The sequence below is a fragment of the Nannospalax galili genome, unplaced genomic scaffold, assembly GCF_000622305.1.
Source record: "Nannospalax galili isolate Female #2095 unplaced genomic scaffold, S.galili_v1.0 scaffold4020, whole genome shotgun sequence".
Lineage (NCBI taxonomy): Eukaryota > Metazoa > Chordata > Mammalia > Rodentia > Spalacidae > Nannospalax > Nannospalax galili.
Genome location: NW_008346095.1, coordinates 29,372 through 37,258, shown reverse-complemented (window position 1 = coordinate 37,258; position 7,887 = coordinate 29,372). Strand labels below are relative to the sequence as shown.

At 41.3% G+C, this 7,887-nt stretch overlaps 1 pseudogene; it reads right to left on the bottom strand.

Annotated features, from left to right (window-relative positions):
• Positions 1-4,338: 4,338 nt before the first annotated feature.
• Positions 4,339-4,819, bottom strand: LOC103741698 (annotated as a pseudogene).
• Positions 4,820-7,887: the final 3,068 nt, after the last annotated feature.

The following is a 7,887-nucleotide window of genomic DNA, read 5'->3' as shown; positions in this document are numbered from 1 at the left end:
AGCTACAGGTGGGCACTACAGTATTGGAGACCAAGATTTGAAGTTTTATATTTGAGCAGCACTTTCTTGTTAGGAACAAAATCAACAATGAGAAATAATTGTCTAAATAACATTTTATATAGATTTAAGCCTAATGTCTGGGAAGTGTAATCCCTTGAACTCTGAAAGAAATATATTGGTTACTTTATTTTTTGGTTATACTTTCCTTTGTGTGTTTATGACCATGCAGTTGGCCCAAATAAATCAATTTACTTTTATATTTAAGGTCATTTGAGGATCTGTTCCTCAGAGGTCACATGGGCTTGGCAGGAGCTCCTGGCTCCTTTCATTTACCAGTTCCATGTATGTGAAGACAAGTCAATGGTCCTGCTTGACCATGTATGCAGAGTATTTTATCATAAAGATGGATAAAATGTGGACTGGAGAGATGGCTCAATGGTTAACAGCACTGGCTGCTCTTGCAGAGGTCCCGGGTTTGATTCCCAGCACCCGCATGGTGGCTAACAGCCATCTGTACCTCTGGTTTCAGGAGAATCCAACTGCTTCTTCTGACCTCCAAAAGAAGGAAATGTCAATTGCTGAAATGTGGATAGAGATGAAGAAAATCATGTTAAGAGAAGGAAGACAGGCTCGGAATGTCAAGTAGTACAATGTGTTTTCTTAAATAAGGTAACTATGAAAGAAAGCCATTAAACTATAGAGCACAATGCTAGAGGTGCAAAAGGTGTAGGCCAAGAGAGACACCATTAAAAGGAGTATAGAGGGACAGCTAAAAACATGAAACATTTAATGCATACATGGAAATATGATGAGAGGTTCGAGAGATGACCCCAGTTAGGAGCATGCGCTGCTCTTCAGAAGACATGAGTTCAATTCCCAGTGACTCACAGCTGCCTGTGTCTCCTGTTCAAGGTAATGTGGCACCCCCTTCTAGGATCTGCCAGCATTTCCACTCACATTCACAAACACACACACACACACACACACACACACACACACACACACACATATACACACTAATGTCAAAATGAAAGTTGTCTTTACAGTTAAATTGTAACAGAAGAAATAATATATTCCTTATAAACAAATTGCTTGAAAACATCACAAATTGGCAATTTCCTTTCATGATATCATCAAAACAAATAAAATATCCAGCAATAAATATAAGAAAATGTGTTTATATACTATATAGTATATTAATAAGGGGTAGTCAAACAAGAATATATCACACTACACAAGGAAAATTTAGTCATGTAGCAGGTCCCCTCCAAATTCAACTATAAATTGGCTATACTGTAGGCTAAACTCAATTTATTGGTAGATAGTAAATCAAGGAGTTTTTGTAGCATATGAAAAACAGTTGATAACTATAGCTCAGGGACTTATTAGAGAGATGCGTCTTAATATAAACAGTAAAGTAGATATTATGATTTCAAAAATAGCCTTGAGAATACATTAGGAGGCCAGTTGTGGAATAGAATTAAAAATTAATCAACATAATAATCAGGATATTAAAAGGCTAGTCCTTTGAAATTACATGTATTTATTAACTTTGTGCATCTGCGTGTGCACCCACAGTACATACTTGTTACAGTCGGCATATGGAAGTCAGGAAATAACTGGGGGGAGTTGTGTCTTTTCTTGCTCCATGAGGTTCCTGAGGATTGAACACAGATCTTCAGCCTGGGTGACTAGTGCCTTTACAAGCTCAGGGGTCTTGCCAGGCCTTTGTAACATTTCAATTAGTTAAAGAGAGAAGAGAATTGTTTTTAATATTTTTTTATTGAAAGGATTTTTGTGTATGTCATACAAAACATCTCAATCAATCTTAATCATCTTTATAACCCCATCCCCACAGCCAGCCTCCCATTGCCACCCCCCTCACTGAAATTCATACATTCTGTCATTTGTGTTAAGGCCTAATGTGTCAAGTTAGTGTTCCCAGACATTCATCAGTGCAAGTTCATCTGAGGTCTAGTCAGCTTATCTAGAGTCCCACACCTTAGGGAGATCAACTCTTTCTCACCTGGTAGTAATCACTTCTTCATCTAAGGTTGGGGTCTGCTGTTGACTTCCCCAGTTCTGTGCTGGGTTTTGTCTGCTTCAGTTTGTGTGGGGTTTGTCTATGCTAATATCATTGCTGTAGATTTATGTGAGCAGGGTCCCAGGAGCTTGTAGGAATCTAGTTTCTTATGCTCATGCACCTCCTCCCTGGCTCTTACACACCTGTGCCCAAGGATAGAAGGAGAACAGGATATGGGGTAAGGAGATTGGATTTGCTCACATTGTGAGGCAGTCAAAGCACAGCTGGTGGGATCAGATTTACCAGGGAAGAGGGCTGGTCTCCAGAATCGAGCAGAGTTCTTAAATTCTTTCAAATACCTAAAAGGTCCTAGTAGCAATAAACTAGTTTTCAAAGAGAAGTTGCCTTTTTGTAGGATCTGATCTATAAGTCCTTAAGGATGAAAATTATGACATACGTTGAAAATATTAGGGATTCTTACAGTGAAAGACCCAAGATGTTCATCTACTTAACTATAAATAGTAAATAGAAATTCTGGGTCTGGGGGTATGAAAGATGGAGTCAAACTTGGTGGCAAGTACCCCACCCCAGTGAGCCACCAGAACCACTCCATGGCCCTTTCTCAACAAGAAAAATGATACAGAAATAGCTATAGCATTCAAATATACAGAGACATAGGAAAATAAATCACTTTAGGAAGTGATGGTTACAATTTAAAATGGTTGTCACACAATTAGAGAAAGGAGTAAGAGCCTCTCTCTCTTTTTCTTAATCCCTCTTGACTGAGAAAGTACTATACACTTGCTTCAGAAGCTGTGTGCATTTTAAGAAACATGTATTTAAACTAAGAAAGCAGACATTTAGAACACATTTTATTCCTGAACCAAAGCAGAGAATTTCTTTCTTGACTTAACAAGGTAACATAGCTCTTAGGGGCAAGGTGCAGTCCAGCAGCCCAGCCTCATGCTAGAGGCCAAGACACAGAAGACCTCCATAGTGCTGTAGTAGACAGGGAGTAAGGTGACCCAGATACTACAGAACACCACCATGCTGAGGTCAGAAACTTGGCTTCCCTGACTGTCAGGTAGGTTCCTGGCCAGGAAAGCTACACTGAACCTCACCATGGCCAGGGTGCTCAGGGATCCCAGGACATGAAAGAAACCAGTGAATGAGCCCTTGTTACACATGGTGATGATGTGACCACATTCTGAAAGGTTCCCATCCAGATGCCAAAAAGAGTTGCACGAGTGTGTAGAAAGGAATGATGAAGCTGGGCACCCTGATAACAGTAGCTCCCTCATCCTTCTTTGAATAGTGACATTAAAGGCCAGAAAATGGTCATAATTTTGCTTAAAATACACTAAACAGAACTCCAAATAATTTAATATGATACTAAACTATGACCTGTTGGAGTCACTTTCCATAGACACTTTTCTGATTTACTATTTTGTGGCTAATCTTTTTCTCATTTTCACAACATATTTATCATGACTTCAATTTTGTTATAAAGTATTTTGAAATTGACAATGTAAGTGCCACATAGTTAATTTCCATATGCATTCCTAATAAAAGTTGAACATTTGGCACTTTCATATGTATGGTCCATATGCATAAAGAATAATGTACTAAGCAACACTGAGTCTCAGAAGTTTATGGTTTAGGAAATACAGTATTCAACACAACATAGGATTGTGGGCTGAATAGCTTTGGTTGTTGGCTTGACACACATGGGTAGAGGGAGCCTCAGTTGGAAAATTTCCTCCATTGGACTGGCCTGTGGCCATGTCTATGGCATATTTTCTTGATTTTTGAGTTATGTGGGAGGGCCCAGCCAACTGAAGGTGGTGCCATCCCTGGCAAGTTTCTTCTGTATTATGTAAGAAAGGAGGCTGAGCATGGGCCAGAGGAGAAAGCCACGAAGAGTGTTGTTCCATGGCCTGTGCTTCAGCTCTTGCCTCCAGGTTCCTTCCCTGATTTCCTACCTTGGACCCCCTCATTGATGAACCTGGGAGATGTAATCCAAATCAACCCTTTCCTCCCCAAGTTGGTATTGGTCAGAATGTTTTGTCACCACAATTGAAGGCAATCTAGACCAGCATGAAAAGGAAGCAGCAAAGTCTATAATTGAAAATATTTACTTAAATTTTTTTTACATTTACTATTTTTTTTTTGCTTTTCCAACTTTATTTAGAAAACAAAGAAATCCATGTCCTAGTCTCCCCCCCCAACCTTCCTTCCTCACCCAGGCATAATTTAAATAACTTAGAGACAGAGAGCGAGGGGACAGAACAGCAGGAAGGAGGGAGTAGAGTCCACTACAGTTGCCTCAGTGCCTGCCTCTTGTCCACCTCTTTCTTAGGTGCCAGCTTCTCTCCATCACCTGCATGCTTCTTAGCCATGAGACTGTGAACTTCGCCTTCACCCCCAGGGGCCATGGGGTCCTTGGAGGAGGCTGTAGCGCAACTGGTCAGTGCCCAGGTAGCCCAAGTTCTCCGACTGCTGGTGCCACCTGTGCCTGGTGGATCTCAGTGACCAGATGGGCCCAGGCAGCATACACTTCATAGTTGTCTAAAAGCAGGCGGCCTGTCTCTCGGTTGATTGCAGATTTGGGGTTCAAGTGGATCAGCAGGCACTTGATGGTTAGCACCACATGCCATGTGCCCTGCTAAACAGTCTAGTCCCCCTTGAACACTTTGACACATATCTCACCATTGGCACCCACATTAGGGTGGAAGATCTTAGGAAGTAGCACTTGGGAGGGGAGGCAGGGAAGTCATTGCCCAGTAAGGGCTTCATCCAGAGCAGGTCTCAGGCTTAGGGGGCTCCTTCTGGTCTCGATGGTGACCTACAGGTTGGTGAGGTCCTCCTAGTTGGGAAGACCTTAATAACATCCAGTGAGTCCGAAGTCCGGGTGGTCAAAGAAAGGAGGCTGAGCATGGGCCAGAGGAGAAAGCCACGAAGAGTGTTGTTGCATGGCCTGTGCCTCCTGTACACCAGGCAGGTGACATGCAGAGGCAGGTTCTCTACATTGGAATTCAAGAGTTGCCTGGCCCCCTTCTTGCAGCTTCGGGCCGGGGAGGGGGCCCAACTGCCTGCTCCTGTGGCACTGGAGAAGACCCCTGAAGCCGAAGTTCTCTCTCTGCTAACTCAGGCACCGCCATCAAATGCTCACAATGCTAAGCCTGCCCTGGCCTTAGGAGTTATGCTCGTACTTCCCTCTTCTCAGCTCTCAGGCTGAAGTTCCTAAGGGGACTGTGGGGCAGGCCATGTAGTAAGAGCAAAGGCGGGCTGAGACGGGAACTCTAGAGAACTGGGGAATTGGGAACCAATAGTGGAGGGAAAACAGGACCAGGGAAGGGATGAGGCAGCTGATTCGGCCATTTGAATGAGACTCTGCCATGGCGGAGCTTATGTTTGCCCCTGTGCCTCAGAAGTCGCCTTTGCAACTCAAGGTTAGCCAGGGGCCCACTTTCACTATTTTAATAGTGTGTATGCTTGTGTATCTGTGTGGGAGTATGTGCACATGAGTACAGGTGCCCTCATTTGCCAGAGGCATCATATCTCCTGGAGTTGGAATTAATAGGTGCTTGTGAGTCACCTCACATGGCTGCCTGGACCTGCTCTTAACGACAGAGCCATCTCTCCAGCCTTTTATTTACTCTAGAGAATTAAAATTAAAACTACTGGGGCTGGAGATATGGCTCAGTGGTTAAAAGCATTGACTGCTCTTGCAGAAGACCCAAGTTCCAATCGCAGCAGTCACATGGCTACTAACAACCATTTGTAACTCCTATTCCAGGGGATCTGACACCTTTTTCTGTCCTCTGCGGGCATTGATGACCCCGGTGAAGTTACATACATGCAGGCAATACCTACATGCTGGTAAAATAAAAGCAATAAAAAATTTAAAAAACTCCCTTCAGGGACAAATATATATGTGCGTGTTCATATATATGCATCATTGTCTCAAACAAAGGCTCATTCATTCCCTTTTTCTGTATTCAGGAATACCTGGGCTCTTTGCCCCTGGTGAGCATCACTATGGCTTTCCTGGCCTCATACATTCAATGAAGTCAAGTTCTTGACCATCAGCATGCTGATTTTCTGCAGTGTCTGGTCACCTTCCTCCCTATCCACCATAGCACAAATGGTATGGCTATGGTGGCTATGGGATTCTTCTCCATCTTGGCCTCCATCATGGAGCTGCTAGTCTAAATCTTTGCCCCTAAGTGCTACATTACCTTGTTATTGCCAGAAAGAAATTCCCTACATAGGTTCCGGTATAAAGTGCATTCTAACAGAAGTATGCCTTCTTAGTTTCAATAAGAAGACATACTTCTGTTAATGTTTCCTAAAATGTACAGAGGTCTGAAACAAGTGTGTATTATTTTATTAATGAGATAAGACTTATGTTATTGAACAATGAACTCTTACTGCTTTCTCTAAGAGTGTAATAGTCACTTTAATTCTGTCACCTTTCAGTGAACTTTATTCTGGATATGACCTTGTTCTACCTGTTCTTGATCATAGTGCTTCCAGTTATGGTTATATGATCCCATCTTCTCTTGTCATCCCCTTGGCTTTCTGAATTATATTTTCTAAATCCTTAAATACACTCACTTCCTACTCTATATCTCTAAGTTTTTGAATTTTCTAATCATTTCTTTAAACTTTTTCTTCTTGAGAAGGGACCATGAAGCAGGCCAGATGATTTACTGAATGAAGGTACTTTCCATGAAGCCTGACTTTCTGAGTTCAAACACCCAGACCCACAGTTTTTTCCTGTTTTTAATTAAGTAGGTTAAAATCCTGGATTATTCTAGGAACCTCTAATGTTTTCCATGTTGTTTATAATTTGAACCCCTAAGGACTCCAGGTATTATGCCCATAGTGTGATCCTTCATTTCTCTTTAAAAAAATATTCACACACTAGATCCTTTATAATCTTGGTTAATTGATATTTACTCACAAAGTGTGTGTGCCTATTTTATGAATATATTGAGTATACATGTAGTTACACATATATTTTAATATTATGTCTGTCTTTAGGGTGACACTGAACTGTACAGTCTTGAATAACATATGTAGTTTAAAACTGTTTAGGCTGGTATTGTTAAGAATTGGAGATTTAGTCAATGGTAGAGCACCTACCTAGACTGCTGTTCTTGCTGAAAATTTTCTGAGTTATTATAATAGACAAAATCTCCAAAGCAGTAGGACCTCTGTGGAAACATTTTATGGTATTACAAACTTTCAGACGTTTGACAGAATTAAAGAATTCATTCTTCTTTCTTTAACAATTTAAAATATTATACAAGCTGCCAATATGGCTTAGTGGGCAGAAGTCTTGCTACCAATCCTGATCGCATGAGTTTAATCCATCACTGGAACCCTGAAAAAGGACAGAATCAGTTTCTGCAAGTTGTCCTTCAAGTTCCACATGCTCACTGTGACACAGGCTCACATGTGCATGTACACACACACACACACACAAGATTAATAAATAAACATAGTTTTAAAGTAACCATCATTTTTAAAATGCTGATAATAGTATTTTTTTACCTAGTTGTTTAATTCTGTTCCAACATTGGCTTTTGTAGTATTTTTGAGGCTATTTTTGCATGACATGTCTCCAATACAGCCCTTAAAATTTTCAACTCTAAGATCACATACTATAAATATATACTTTGATTTAGCAAAGGCCAATGTATTCAATTTATAGGTCAACCTGGAGGCAACATGACTGTTATAAAAGAGTGAGTTTTCCACCCATGGTGTTATGTCACGCCATCTCCAATGAAGCCCGCGTGAGATCCTCCGTGGGTTGAGGCTGGAACTTCAAGGAAGGTTTCCTCTTGGAATTG